Here is a 15,306-nt window from a genome sequence, read left to right as displayed (position 1 = left end):
CTGTCAAGATCTCTGGCAACGTGGACTTGCTATTTTTATTATTATAATTACTAGAGGCCCGATGATGCATGAAATTCGTGCAAGGGACTTGGTCCTTGCAACCCCGGCTTTGTCCAGAAGGTCGTTTGGCTGTCTGGTCTAATTAGCATATTATGCTTTTATTATTATAGATAATTATTAGCAGCCCCATGCTGTCTTTTTGTTTTGTTTTGTTTTGTTTTGTTTTGTTTTGTTTTGTTTGTTTGTTAATTCTCACCCAAGGATATTTTTTCCTTTGATTTTTAGAGAGAGTGGAAGGGAGGGGTTGAGAGACAGAGAGAGAAAAATATCGATGTGAGAGAGATACATCAATTGGTTGCTTCCCTCAGGGTGGAGCCTGCAACCGAGGTATGTGCCCTTGACCAGAATCGAACCCACGACCCTTCAGTCCACGGGCCAACACTCTAACCACTGAGACAAACCAGTCAGGGCCTCATACTGTCTTGACTTAATTCTTCCTCCAACCAGACACATGGTGACTACCTCAGTGCATCTGGTCCCAATACAATCTACACACTGCCCTCTGGCACCTCTGCCTCAAGGAACCCTGGCTCTATCTAGCAATTCCACTTCTGTATTTATGCTCAGCCTTCTAGAGAAATTCACCCAGGTGTGACGACTCCACAGACTCATGGTCTCCAATGTCAAGTCCTGGCTCTGCCACTTCAGGCCATGAAATGCTTATTACTCCATCTCTGCAAGGCTTGGCTTTCTCACCACCAAGTGGGAATCAAGAGCACATGGCTCTCTGGAGTGCAGGGGAGGATCGGAGCGGGCATGCAGCTCACTGTAGTAAATGTTAGCGACAGCAATTGCCATCATTGCTGACGGCCAACCCTCCACACGAGGGCAAGGGGAGGTTCCTCTGAAACCACTCACAGCTGGTCCAAGCCTTGTCTTCCTTCTCCAGCCCCTTATCCCGCCTCTTCCGTGATCGTTCACCACTCAGCTCCTCCTTCATGGAGGAGACGAAGCCACTGGCGTAGGTCGGGGCATTCTGTCTCATTCTCATTTCACCCTCCGCCCATTCTAGCTCTATATTTAGGATGTGCTCTTACCCTGCCCCTGCCCAGGGCTGATTCCCCTCGTCGGCCTTCAGGTGCCAGCCTTGCCTTCATGTCAGCTTCCATCAGCGGGTCCCTCACTGTCTTGCACCTTTGACCTCTGCAGTGGCCCCATCCTTCCAGCAACAAAAAGCAAGCACCTACAGAGATGTCCACTTCTGAGAAGATGGAGTCAACATCCTTTTCCTGTTCCCTTCTCTGAGTACAACTAAAAACCCAGGACGTTATATAGAAGACAAACATAGGAAGACTGATGAAAGGTGGAGAGAGGAAGACAGACTGACTACGGATCCCAGGACTAGAGGAAGTACACGGTGGTGAGTTACCTGGGCTTTCTTTTTCCCTTAGCTATCCCAAAATTGGAGCTGAAGAAGCCAGCAACCAGGAGATACCAACAGGGAAGGAGGCAAAAAGCCCTGCTAGGGCTGCCGTCACGAAATACCACAGATTGGATGGCTTTGGTATTGGGATAAAGCTTGTCTCGTAGATGTGAGGTAGGTAGAAACTGTTCCTTCCTCTTCAATTTTTGAGAAGAGTTTAAGAAGGATTGGTGTTAATTCTTCTTTATGTGTTTGGTAAAACTCACCGCCTAAGCCACCGGGCCCAGGACTTTTCTCGGTTCAGAGATTTTTGATTACTCATTCAATCTCTGAACAAGCGTTATCCGAATACCAAAGCCAGATGAAGAGACAAGAACACTACAGACCAATATCCCTAATGACTATTTATTAAAAACATCCTCAACAAAACACTAGTAAATCAAATTCAGCAGCATGTTAAAAGGAATATATACCATGACCACGAGGGGTTTATTCTTGGAACGCAGCTATGGGTCAACACCCACAAAACTCCGTCAACATAATATACCATTCAGGAACTGCAGCTACAGTGTTAATAAATCATCACAGGCTTTTCTGCTTGCTATGTGCTTCTTCCACATTTTGCATTCTCATCAGCATGTGATCTGTTCTGACTAAACGGATCAGCTGAGATTGAATTAATTCGTTTATTTCAGCAAAAGCATGAGGATGTGCGTGCGGACGCACGGACCTCTCATTTACAGCTGGCGGAGGTGCGTGGATGCTCGCCCCCTCTCTAGAGGGTGTCTTTCTCTAACTATATTGTAGATCTTAAAATTGTTCATACCTTTTGACCCAGGAACTTCATTTCTAGATATGACCCTAAAGAACTAATCAGGGGTATGTGTGCAAGAATATTCAATGTTCTATCAGCATTCATACTGAAAAGTGAGAGACAGCTTAACCGCCTAATAGTACGTGTCTGGCTAAACCAATTATGGTATACCCGTGTGACGAACTGTATGTGGTTATTACAAATTATTTTAGAGAATTGGAATGATATAGGGAAATACAATGCCATGCTAAGTGAGAAAAACGGAAAACAATTTGATTTCAGTTTCACCTAAATTGAAGCTAGAAGGAAATACTTCAAGTTATAAGTGGTTATTGCTGAGTTGTCTTGATTGGGGGGTGAAGTCTTGTTTTTATTTTTGTGGTAGTTCTCTAAGTTTTTGTCAGTAACTCTATATTTCCTTTCTAATGGTTTTCATTTATTATGAAATATTTCAAACATTCAAAAGAAATTAGCAGATATAAAGATTTCAGGATACTGCACATTATATTTTTTTAAACACTGAAGATATACATTAGGTCTCTACCTCATACAATTAAAAAAAATTAATTCCAGATTAATTAATTAATTCCAGACTGTGGTACAAAAATATGAAAAGCGAAAGGGTGAGACTCTGAAAAGAGAATATAGAAGAGCCTGTCTGATTTCAAGGTAAGGACCTCTCCTGCTGACCTCTTTAGCAAAACACGTGCTGTTTCAATATTCCCGTCTAACAAGCCAGCCCAAAACTCAGTGGCTTAAAGCAGCAACCAGCTTTCCCTGTTGACAATTCTGCAGTTGGGCAGTTTAGTCTGGGCTCAGTGGGGCAGTCCTGAAGGTCTTTGCTGGGCTCATTCATGTCACTGTGGCCGGCTGTCAGGTTAGCTGGGGACTGGCTGTTGGCTGGGTCACAGGGTGTCTGGGCCACATGTCCATCATCTAGGAGGCTAGCTTGAGCGCATGTACCTGGCAGCTGGCAGGGTTCCAGGCCTCTGAGCTCAGAGCTCCCACAGCCTCACTCCCACCGCATTCCCTTGGCCAAAGCAGGTACTGAGAGTCCAGTAGGGTAGCAATAGGTCCACCTCCGAGGAGCTGTACAGACATTGCACGAATGCAGGAACACAGGGAGTGGAAAGATTGCGCCATCTGTGCAATCGACCATAAGGAATAAAACACACAAACCATAAAGGAAAAGATTGATAGTCTGAATACATAAAAATTAAAAACTTCTGTAGGAAAAATGACACCATATATGTATTACTTTTATAATCCTAAAACAAAGTTAAAATAAAGATTTTAGGATACTGCACATTATTTTCTTAAAAAAGCACTGAAGAAAATATCTGTGTAAAAATCTGAACTTCCAAAGTGGGGAAATTATTGGATCAATGGTTTCATTATAGTTGGATGCTTTCTCCTCAGATAGGCGTATTATAAGACTCAGTTAAATAGTAAAGCCCACCTCCTGCATTTGAAAAGGAATTCCTTCCACAGAAATTCTTATTACACATCTATTATACAGTACATAATAAATTGTGTCTATTTAAAATTGTAAGTACTAATGAAAGAGAATTACAGGCCAATATCCCTCATGAACATAGATGCCAAAATCCTCAACAAAATTCTAGCAAATCGGCTCCAGCAGTACATCAGAAAGATCATACACCATGACCAAGTAGGATTTATCCCAGGAATGCAAGGATGGTACAATATCCGCAAATCAATAAACGTGATACATCACATAAACAAACTGAGAGATAAAAATCACATAGTCATATCAATAGATGTAAAATTGTAAGTACTGCCTTAGCCAGTTTGGCCCAGTGGATAGAACATTGGCCTGAGGACTAAAGGATCCCGGGTTCAATTCCGACCAAGGGCACACGCCCGGGTTGCTAGCTCCATCCCCAGTAGGGAGTGTGCGGGAGACAGCCGATCAATGATTCTCTCTCATCATTGATGTTTCTATCTCTCATTCTCCCTCCCTCTCTAAAATCAATAAAAAATATATTTTAAAATAAATAGCAAATAATAAATACATAAATAACAAATAAAAAATAAAATTGTAAGTGCTTCATCTTAATTCTTCTAATTCCAGGAAGATTATCGAATCAATCACCAGAATCTTGGAGGTCTCCTGTTAAAGAAGCAGGAACATTGAGGGGACTGAGCTTTCCTGTCTTCAGAGTGAGTAAGCACAGACTGAGGGACCTACACTTTTTTTTTCTGAATCAGTGCTCAGAAATCCGACCTTTGCCTTTTGTATGACTCTGGAAGTGCCCGAAACACCAGCCCCTGTGGCCCCCTCCAAGGCCAAGCATGAACAGTTTGGGTCAGACCATGAGTTACCCTAGTGGCTCATGGCCCGTCACAGTGTGAACAAGAGGGGGTTGCGGTATCTCAAGGACGTGATCACAAATGCACCCCTGAGCAGCCACAAGCCTGCTGTGTGCGTCACATGCTCAGAAAGCAAACTCTCAGCTGAGAGCAACAGCCCTGGTCCCTTTCTGGCTTGTACCCACAGATGAAAAAAGAAAGGGAGTGCCAGAGATCGAGTGAGTGGAGGGGCACAGAATTCTCGGGGTGTCTCCATTCATCTGCCCGCCCTTCGTACCCACCGCGCCGGCCGACATCCTGGAAAGAACCCCGTTTCGGCTCAGAGACCCTCATGTCAGAACACCTGGGTAGTGAGTCACCTCTGTCTTCGAAGGACCAACCAAGGTGACGACTGAGAGCTGATGTAATCTCTTCACCCAGCTTCCTGCCCAAGTGGCTAGAACCGTGGTTGGCAAACTGTGGCTCGTGAGCCACATGCGGCTCTTTGGCCCCTTGAGTGTGGCTCTTCCACAAAATACCACGGCCTGGGCGAGTCTATTTTGAAGAAGTGGCGTTAGAAAAAGTTTAAGTTTAAAAAATGTGGCTCTCCAAAGAAATTTCAATCGTTGCACTGTTGATATTTGGCTCTGTTGACTAATGAGTTTGCCAACCACTGGGCTAGAACACCAACCACAGCCCCTTGCTGTCTGCTGGCCCAGCTCCATGACGGGGAGGGGGCGGCAGCATGGGACCCCATCTACATGTGTCAGGGCCCTTCTTACATCCCTGTTGGCGTAGCTTGATGATAAATATGGCAATTTCACCTTTACAAATATTTACCTGCACCTCCAAGGGCCACAGGGAGGATTCGCAAACACTTGGTTTCTCACAGAAACGCTCTGCAAAGGGGAAGGGGTGGGTCTCTTTCCCTTGTAGCCACCAGGAAAGCTCGGCATTTTAATCTACCTTCACGTGGGTGAGGGTAAGGCCTGGATCTGGAAGCACGGGCCTCCCTTCCCCAGTTCTGAGGGAGATTCCAGCCGGCTACCTGCTACCCTAGGGATGGGCAGAAGGAAGTGCCTGAGGACCAGTGGCCAAGAGGAGGGCAGTGTGTTTGTGACCTGGGAGATGGGAACTGTTCTCCTGGGGGTGGGGGTAGGGGTGGGGTGGGTTTGGGGTGGGGGTGGGGGGAGACAGGTGCCTCTGGTTTGCTTCGAGCTGATGGTTTAGCAAGGAGCGTGGCAGGAAAAACCAAGATGGCGGTATAAGGTAAACACCTAATTGTTGCCTGCCACAACAATTTTGAAACTACAACTGGAAAACAGAGCGCACACCATCCAGAACCACCGGAAAGCTGGCAGAGTGGAAAACCTACAACTAGAGAAAAAAGAGAGGGGGCGCTGAGCCTCAGGAGCTGTGGAGGTGCGGAGATCCGTGAGCGCGGAAAGGGCGGGCGGCTGAATACGCGGCAGGCTTGCTCACAGCGCGGAGAGGGAGGGCAGCAGACGCTGCGTGGCTAGCTTTCTCGTTTGGGAGAAAAACAAAACCTCCCGACTGCACTGAAATCCAGCTGCAGTCGGGGAGAAACTGGTCTGTTAGGCAGCGGGAGAGGCTCGAAAGCTGCCTTCTCTCAGAGGCGCGCAGCCATTAATTCGGGCACGGAGGAACAGCCCCTCTAAGGGCGGAGCAGACGGGAAACCAAAGCTTGTCTGCGCCATCCTGAGACTCCGCCCCATCCAAGCTGAGCACAGAAGCTCTCCCAGTGGAGACACTGCTGATCCTCACAGCCAACTGGCTTGGAGATCAACTCCCGCCAGTGATACCAACAATCCCAACCACTCTGAACTCCAGTTTCTGGGGACACGCGGGGGACCCAGACGACTACAGGACTCTCGGCCATCGGTCGGAGAGTGAGAGAGACTTTTCTGTCGGTGTGGATGACACCAGATTTCAACCACTCTCACAAGGGACACATTCAAGAGGCAGACTCAGTGAGCACCAAAGCCCTACTGTGTCTCCAGCACAGCAATTCTTCCGTTATAGACACAGCAGGCCCTCACAACCAATTGGACCGGAGGTCAATTCCTACCAGTGTACCAACAGCAATCAGGGCTTTTAACTACACCAAGACTTTCCACTCAGCTCACAAAGGGGAGTACCAAGAGCGACCACCTAGGGTGATTGGGGAAGCTGAGCTACTGGCCCCTGTAGGTCACCGACCACACAAAGCCACTCCATCAACACAGGGAGGCAGCCAAAATGTGGAGACATCGAGAGATAGATGAAAGCAAACTAATGGACAACACAGTGTTCAGAACCATATTTATAAGGTTACTCAAGAATCTTCTAAAAACTGCTGAGAAACTTGAAGAGACCTTCAAGGACCTAAATGAGAATACCAAAAAAAATGGAAAAGGACCAGTCAGAAATTATGCATACACTGTCTGAAATAAAGAATATACAGAGTAGACCACCGCACCTGAAGAGTCAAACCAAAGTTCTGGAATATGAGGAAGAAAAAACACCCAACCAGAGAGGTGGAAAGAAAGAAGAATCCAAAAGTGTGAGGATAGCATAAGGAGCCTCCGGGATGGCTTTAAGCGTACCAATATCCGAATTTTGGGGGTGCCAGAAGAGAGAGAGCAAGATACTGAAAACCTATTTGAAGAAATAATGACAGAAAACTTCCCCCACCTGGTGAAAGAAATAGACTTACAGGTTCAGGAAGCGCACAGAACCCCAAACAAGAAGAATCCAAAGAGGACCACACCAAGACACATCATAATTAAAATGCCAAGGGCAAAAGACAAAGAGAGAATCTTACAAGCAGCAAGAGAAAAACAGTTAGTTACCTACAAGGGAGCACCCATACAACTGTCAGTTGATTTCTCAACAGAAACTATGCAGGCCAGACGGGAATGGCAAGAAATATTCAAAGTGATGAATAGCAAGAACCTACAACCAAGACTACTCTACCCAGCAAAGTTATCATTCAGAATTGAAGGGCAGATAAAGAGCTTCACAGATAAGAAAAAGCTAAAGGAGTTCATCACCACCAAACCAGTATTATATGAAATGCTGAAAGGTATTCTTTAAAAAGAGGAAAAAGAAGAAAAAAGTAAAGATAAAAATTATGAACAACAAATACATATCTATCAACAAGTGATTCTAAAAATCAAGTGAATTAAAAATCTGAGGAACAGAATAAACTGGTGAACATAATAGAATCAGAGGCATAGAATGGGAATGGATTGATAATTCTCAGGGGGAAAGGGGTGTCTGTGTGGGGGGTATGGGAAGAGACTGGACAAAAATCATACACCTATGGATAAGGACAATGGGGCAGGGGGGAACCGGGTGATGGGGAGATATGGGGGGTAAAAAGGAGAAACAATTGTATAAAGATTTATTTTAAAAAATAAAATAAAAAAATAAAAAACAAAACAAAACACACAAAAAAGGAGCGTGGCAGAGGCAGTTCGGTGTCATTTCTGTGAACAGTGCCTCCAGTTGTCCTTGGCGTCCACAGGTGCTGAGATGCTCCTGTAGGAGCTCAGTGCACAGGAAGTGCCTGACCATGTGTGAAACCGACCCTTGTCGCAGGTCTAGTCTCGGAAGGGCCACTGCATGGGCCCCGGGGGTCTCTTCCTGTGGGCTCAGGCTCCCCTTGGGGGCCCCCTTTTGTCACATACGCCATCCCACCTCTGTGTGGAGTGCAGTCATTTCCCGCAACAGAAAATGTCCAGAGTTGCTTCTGCAAACTGCAGATGTTGTCTACAGTACCCCATCCCCCACCTCAAATCATGGGTGTCATGGAGATGGCGGTGACCTGAGCGGGAGGAAACATTATCTCTGGAAGAGCAGAGGAGCCCCCAAGGTGACTGTGGAGGTCAGTCTGTTGAACCCAGAAACGTCTCCCCCAAGAAAAATGATGCTGACTCAGCTGCAGGGAGACTCAGAGACTCCAAGAGGACTGGTAGGCTACAATTGAATAAAAGAGCATGTTGTCAGCCCTGGCCGGTTTGGCTCAGTGGATAGAGTGCTGGTCTGCAGACTGAAGGGTCCCGGGTTCAATTCCGACCAAGGGCATATGCCCAGGTTGCAGGCTCGATCCTCAGTAGGGGGTGTGCAGGCGGCAGCTGATCACTGATTCTCTCTGATCATTGATGTTTCTGTCTCTCTCTCCCTCTCCCTTCCTCTCTGAAATCAATATATATATATATGTATATATTTATTTTTTAAGAGCATGAATTCAGAACCCATCACTAGGTTCTCATTTTCTCTCCTTGTGAATTTTGTATGGTTTCAAGGCCCCATGCGAACAGCCCTTGCATGAAGTCTGCCTGCATTCCTCCATCCCCAGCTGCCTCTGATCTTGCCCTTCTCCCACCACTCCCCAGCCCAGAGCCTGGGTTGGCTTCTTCTGTGGCACCCTCATATCAACTGAAGAACTGAATGATTGCAACATTTTAAAATTTTCTGACTTCAGGAGCAAAAAGTGGTCATTATAGAACACCCAAAGAAAGCACAAAGAAGAAAATTTTTAAGAAGAATGAACCAGACTGAATGTATTTCCCTGCCTTCTAGAACACCCTTTTGGTGCTTCTGGACCATGGTTTACTTGAGGGGGCAGAGCACAGTGATGAAAAGTGTGGCTCTGGAGTTGGACTGCCTGAGTTGAAAGGCTCGGTGACCTTCAGCAAATCAGTTAACTTCTCTGAGCCTCAGTTTCCTTATCTGTAGAGTGGGGATATCCCTCACTGGTTTGTTGTGAATACAAATTTATCTAAAGCACTTAAACAGTGTCTGGCCCATGAAGCACTATATTAGCATCCACCATGTTCTTGCTTTATTCAGTCTTATGGACTTGAGCATATACTAGTAAAGGTCAAGGTTACTACTCTAAGTATCACTGCATTGACCATCATGGGTTTGTGGGGGGGGTTTTTAAGGATAAATGGAACTTCTGCACATTCTTAAGGCTTTTCTGTGTATGTCAAGTTCTATTGACATGGAACCAGTTTTAAAACCACTAGTGCGTGTGACAGTGCCCATCAACAAGGAATGATGGAGCATTTTGAGGTAGAGGAAGACCTATCAGGCCATAGAAGGCTCAGCAGTGTCCTACTCATCCACCTATTACTACTCTAGATAGTGTTGGACTCTATGTCAAACCAAGACCCCATTCAGGCTAATACATTTGTGCAAAGAGCTATTAAAAGCAAACAAAACTAACAAAATAAACCAAAGCAAAGGGTTTTGTTTTTTTTCCATTTAAAGTGGGAAATACATGGGAGTTGTCCATGCTTTTAATATTAATTGTATTAGGTGGAAGTCGAAACAGATGTCATATTCTCACTCCCCCACAAATCCAATAAACACCAGAGTTCTGTTGTTTTAAAACAGGCAAAAATGCTCCAGCGGCTCTCAAACCAACAAAGGAACAAATGTCACAATATGTACTGCTTTGCAAAGTGCTGTCGGAAACAGAACTACAACATTCCTGACGTCGAGTGGCTGCCCCAGAAGCGAGTGATGGCACTGGGGCGGGGAGCAGGAGGAAGTGCACAGGAAGCTGAGTGGACAGAGTGTGTAAAGTGTGACTTAAATCCCCCAGTTTTAAGGAAGTAGATGGAGATGAGCAGTTTACCAACATGTCACGGGTAAAACGAAACTCACAACAAGTACAAAGAAGAAAATAAGCATTATTTGCTATCTCTTCCCTCACTGATAACACTATGAATATGTGTTTTACATCATCGAAATTATGTGATACATATAATTTTTTACCCTTTTTTCACTATTACATCAAAAAAGTTATCCCACATAATTAAAAATTGCCCACAAACATCACTTTTAAGAACTATAAAGTATTTGTAGATGATACCATAATTTTCTTATTTCTTTAGTGGTAGATATTTGCCCCAACTTTTCTTTCTTTTTTATTGATTTCAGAGAGAGGAAGGGAGAGAGAGAGAGGGAGAGAAACATTAATGATGAGAATCATCCATCGATCAGCTACTTCCCGCACACCCCCCACTGAGGACTGAGCCTGCAACCCAGGCATGTGTCCCAACTGGGAATAGAACTGGTGACCTCCTTGTTCATGGGTTGACTCTCAACTACTGAGCCACACCAGCCAGACCCAAATTTTCAATATTATAAATAATACATCAATAAAACCACTGTGTATCCTACCTGTGTTTTCCAGAGATATACTTCTCTCTTAACTTTTCCTTGTAAACACCCAGAAATAACTATGACAAATTTTGGAAAAGAGAAAACACTCATATTATTATGAAAATAGAGGTTAATGGGCTGGTAAAATGCAAAAATATTATATTATAACATCACATTATTAGAATATAATTTTACCCACAAACTTGAGGATATTTGGATCATTTAATTATTTCCCAAATTATCTACAATGAATATATATTACTTTATAACCAAGAAAATGACAAAAAGAGGATAATTTGTGAAAAAAAATACAGAAAGTGTCAATTCGGGTTGGCCAACATATGTGTAATAGGACTTTCAAAAAAGAGGAGTGAAAATGGAGAAGAGAACATTATCAAAGAAGTACCAGAAAAAGATTCTCCCAGGGCTGAAGAAAGACAAAAGGATTAGTCTGAAAAATCCTGAGTACCCAGTACAATGAACAAAGAACAATTCATAGAAGCAACCTCATGGAATTTCAGAGTTCCGATAATAAAAAGAGATCCTAAAACACTCAGCAAGAGATAATAAACAGATAACCAACGAAAGTCTAAGTCATTCTTCTCATCAGCAACACTGAGGCTTGAAGACAATGGAGCAACTACCTTCAAAGTCCATAGAAATAATTTTGTACCTAGAATTTGATATCTTGCCAAATGACGGATCCAGTGTCATGCAGGAACTTGGACTCCCATATAGGTTTTGGAAATAAAATTACTTGATGATATACAACCCAAGCAAGAAAAGACTATGAGAATTAAAACCAATTTAACCAGACTCGAAAGGCAATTTGAAGAAACTCCATTATAAATGCGCAGTTATCCTAGCCGAAGGTCTGTATATTTGGAGCAAATAAATGATATTATTAAAGAGCTGGAAGGTATTTGTAATATTATAAAGAAGATACATGCTTCTTTGTCAATCAAGTAAAAATTTCAGAAAGTAGTAAGTTATGAACACACACACACACACACACACACACACACACACACATCATGGCCCAAATATAAAGTCAACCAATATGTATGATTTTGTACAGTTGATGGAGTCTAAGAAAAGAAGAACCACTTGGCCTTGACATTGAAACATTCCCCTCTACAGATCCCAACATATTACCTGCTTCTGTAGAGACTAATGTTTACAATATCTGTACTTTAAATACAGCTTGTTCATTGGCTTTCAATGATCAGACTTAACTGACAGAACATGGAGAACAAATTTACAAATTTGCTGTAAGCCTTGGCAACCTTACAGAGGTGGTATAGCTGAGAGAGGGTGAGGAGTAGACGGGAGAGAAGCAGTGGACGGAAAAAGGGGGGGTATTAACTTTCCATCTTACATAGAGGGGGAAACCAAGAGTTACCACCAACAATTAATGGGTCAATAAACATAAATTGAATATTCTGTAAAATCATAAGGTTAACCATCAGAAGAAATAAAAATACACAACTATTCATGATTTGCAGGTGAGAGAAGGGGATCTATAAGTGAATAAGTTTCTCACCTATCACAGCTAAAATTCTTTCAATGCCGAAACCAGTTTGGCTCAGTGGATAGAGCGTCGGCCTGTGGACTGAAAGGTCCCAGGTTCGATTCTGGTCAAGGGCATGTACCTTGGTTGTGGGCACATCCCCAGTAGGGGGTGTGCAGGAGGCAGCTGATCGATGTTTCTCTCTCATCGATGTTTCTAACTCTCTATCCCTCTCTCTTCCTCTCTGTGAGAAATCAGTAACATATTAAAAAATAAATAAATAAAATTCTTTCAATAATGCTTGGAGCTGATAATTGAAGACATAAGTGTAGTAGGCTACTTAGCACTATCAAGCTAAATGCCAGAAGAAATAGAAACAGGAGCAATCAAATGAAGAAATCTATTAAGAGGAAACTAGGAAATGAATGGGAAAGAAGACTTACTTTTTATGGTGTTCTATGTGGTTTTAATGTTTATTTCCAGGCAACTATATTTTAATAATTAAAAAGCAAAATAAGACAAATACCAAAGGATTTTAAAGTAGTAGATATGCATCAGGTCAAAAAGATAGAGTAGGTGTTTTTTTCCCTCTGTTTTCTAATTATACTGTATGTAATATGGTATTTGTTATTTCCATAATGGAAAAATTCATGAAGAAAAGATAAATAATTAATGCATCATTTTTATCACATCATGGTTAGAAGTTGTAGGAAATGGGGATGACGAGGCAAAGAAATGCATCTAAAATATCCAAGGGAGGATTTTCTACAATGGTCATGAAGGCCAGGCTAGCTGTGCGATCTTGGCTAAGTAACTTAGCTCCTCTGGTCTCAGTTTTCACCCCTGAAACACTGAGGAGTTGCCTTTAGAAATTTTCAGGCCAAGTTCGGCTCCCAGAACGTATGAATCTCTGAATTTCCAGCAACTGTGAGCATTGCCATTGAGATCAGTGACCCAGGCAATCTTGACTACAAAATAACTGGCTCCTCTTTTCTGTTGTTGAGGGGCTGTTTCCTCTTGGAAGGTGAAGCTGTGAGGTGCTGCAAACCTCATGTTTTTCTAACAGAATTGCAGTTGTTTGCTCCAACAACAAGTACAAGGTTCACATAGATTATTTGCCCTGGTGTGTGCTCAGAAAAAGGCCAAAGTCCTTGCCGTGAGGACCAAGGATGTACCCCAGGTCTGACTCAAGCCCTCGAAGAAACCTGTCATCATTGGGGCTGTCACTGTTTTACAAGAAACACAGGAAGTGTGTTGAAAGCCATAACCACAATAAAACTGCCACATCAATCCAGGAGGTATTTTTTAAACACGGGAAATCATGCACCATCAGGACCCGGCTAGAACCAGATCCCGCTACCTGCGGGGTTCACCATCTCTCTAAGTCTTGGCATTTCATCCACATTGAAGTTCTGCCTCTAGTAGGTTATTAACAACAGCAACAAAACAGAAATGAAAATAGAAAGTTTGTGGTGAGATCAAGTAACAGATGACAGTTCATTTGCTTTTAGTAATACAGTGTCTGAAATTGTCCGGTCAGGTTTTGAACACTGAGGGGCAGTATCTAAGGAATATCCACAGGTCAGTGGTAGAGTCTATACTCTTGCCATAGGAAGCATGGTCCCCAGAGCAGTGGCATCCTGGGAAGCTTTCACATGTACAGAAGTTTAGGCCCCAAACAGACCTGCCCAATCAGACACGGCCTTTTACCAAAATCTCCAGGTGACACTTTTGGGCAATAAAGTTTGAGAGATGCTGGTATACAAGACCTGTGACGTCCACACACCTACCCACATCAAAAACTGAGGATTTAACTATACACAAGGTCAAGTACCTAAGTCCACAAAGCTCTAAAAGGAAGATGATTTTTGTTGTTGTTATTCTTATTATCCTCCCATGTACAGATGAGGAAACTCGGGTTAACGTCAGCAGGACTGGGCTACCAGGAGCTTGCAGAGAAGGCTTAGAGAAGTTAGAAACTTGCCCAAGGTCATAGGTAGCAAAGGGCAGAATTGAGATTTGAAACAAGATCCCTTTAAATCCCAGACTCATGTTCGTAGCCATTACTTTCAGTTGCCTCGCTAGAGTTGAATGTTTTCAAGGGACTCCAGCAGGCTGATACACAGGCTGACACCATTGAATCCGGTTGGTAGCATGTCAAGAACCGTTTTTCAGAAGATCAGCCTTAGGAGACATCCTCGGGAAGCTTCTTGCTCACCCCTCCCCCGACCATCAGGGGTAGATATGGATGTTCTGGGAGGGATCCTGCCAGAGTGTGACCCTTCTAGGCAATTGAGTCTGAGTTAGCCAGCCCCAGAATAAAGCCTAAGAAACGCCTGTGTTTAAAACAGAAGGCAAAGCTTCCGGGAAGGATGACCTATTTTATGATACCTTATGGTTTCAGAATGACTGTGGGCCCCTTCACCTACCTCCTGTGGGCTAAACACCATCATCTACCCTTTGACACTATTGGGTCTAGAGACAGAAGGGTAGGGGGTGGAGGCAATTGCAGGTGACAGGAACCTTGATTTTCAAGAACCTAGGTTCCTGGCCAAGGTTCCCTGAGCCCCTCAAGGCATGACTTGGGGACATCAGGGTTTTCTAGAAAGTCATGCATGCTTTTCCTGGGACGGAAGTGGGAGGACCCAACAACGACCTTCTCAGCAGTCCATTATTCAGCCCCACTTACTGGGGGTTCATCTTCTCTATTTGCAAGAACTAGATTCAACTGCAAACAATAGAAATGATGATGAGGAGGAGGATTGTGATGACGGCTTAAATCAATGCTCCTCGAAGCATCATGTGCTCATGAATCACCTGTGAACCTTGTTGAAGTACAGATTCTGATTCAAAAGGTCCAGGGCCGGCCCTGCAGTTCAGCGTTCCTCACAGGCTCCTGGGGTGCCCGTGCTGCTGGACCACAAAACACACTGAGAAGTGAGGGCTTCAGCAAGACAAAAGCTTATTCCTCACTTAGGTCCAGAGCACCTGGAGGCTGACCCTCCAGCTCTAGGGCACCATAGCAGCATCAGAGGCTCTAACTCTGAGCTCTCTGCTCTTTCCTCT

At 43.9% G+C, this 15,306-nt stretch overlaps 1 long non-coding RNA gene across 2 annotated transcripts in view; it reads left to right on the top strand.

Annotated features, from left to right (window-relative positions):
• The first annotated feature begins 1,073 nt into the window (after positions 1-1,073).
• LOC114227813 (uncharacterized) overlaps positions 1,074-15,306 on the top strand; it is a 39,618-nt gene continuing 25,385 nt past the window's right edge. Inside the window, exons 1-5 of one of the 2 annotated variants that reach the window (XR_008554462.1) lie at positions 1,074-1,420; positions 2,119-2,175; positions 2,830-2,906; positions 4,333-4,421; positions 4,759-4,955. This is a non-coding gene — a long non-coding RNA (uncharacterized LOC114227813). The remainder of the gene's footprint in view (positions 1,421-2,118; positions 2,176-2,829; positions 2,907-4,332; positions 4,422-4,758; positions 4,956-15,306) is intronic. The other variant, XR_008554463.1, reaches the window with a different exon arrangement.

Source organism: Eptesicus fuscus, chromosome 18 (assembly GCF_027574615.1).
Source record: "Eptesicus fuscus isolate TK198812 chromosome 18, DD_ASM_mEF_20220401, whole genome shotgun sequence".
NCBI classification, from domain to species: Eukaryota; Metazoa; Chordata; class Mammalia; order Chiroptera; family Vespertilionidae; genus Eptesicus; species Eptesicus fuscus.
Note: the sequence above shows the minus strand (reverse complement) of the source record. Positions and strands in the feature narration are given on the sequence as shown.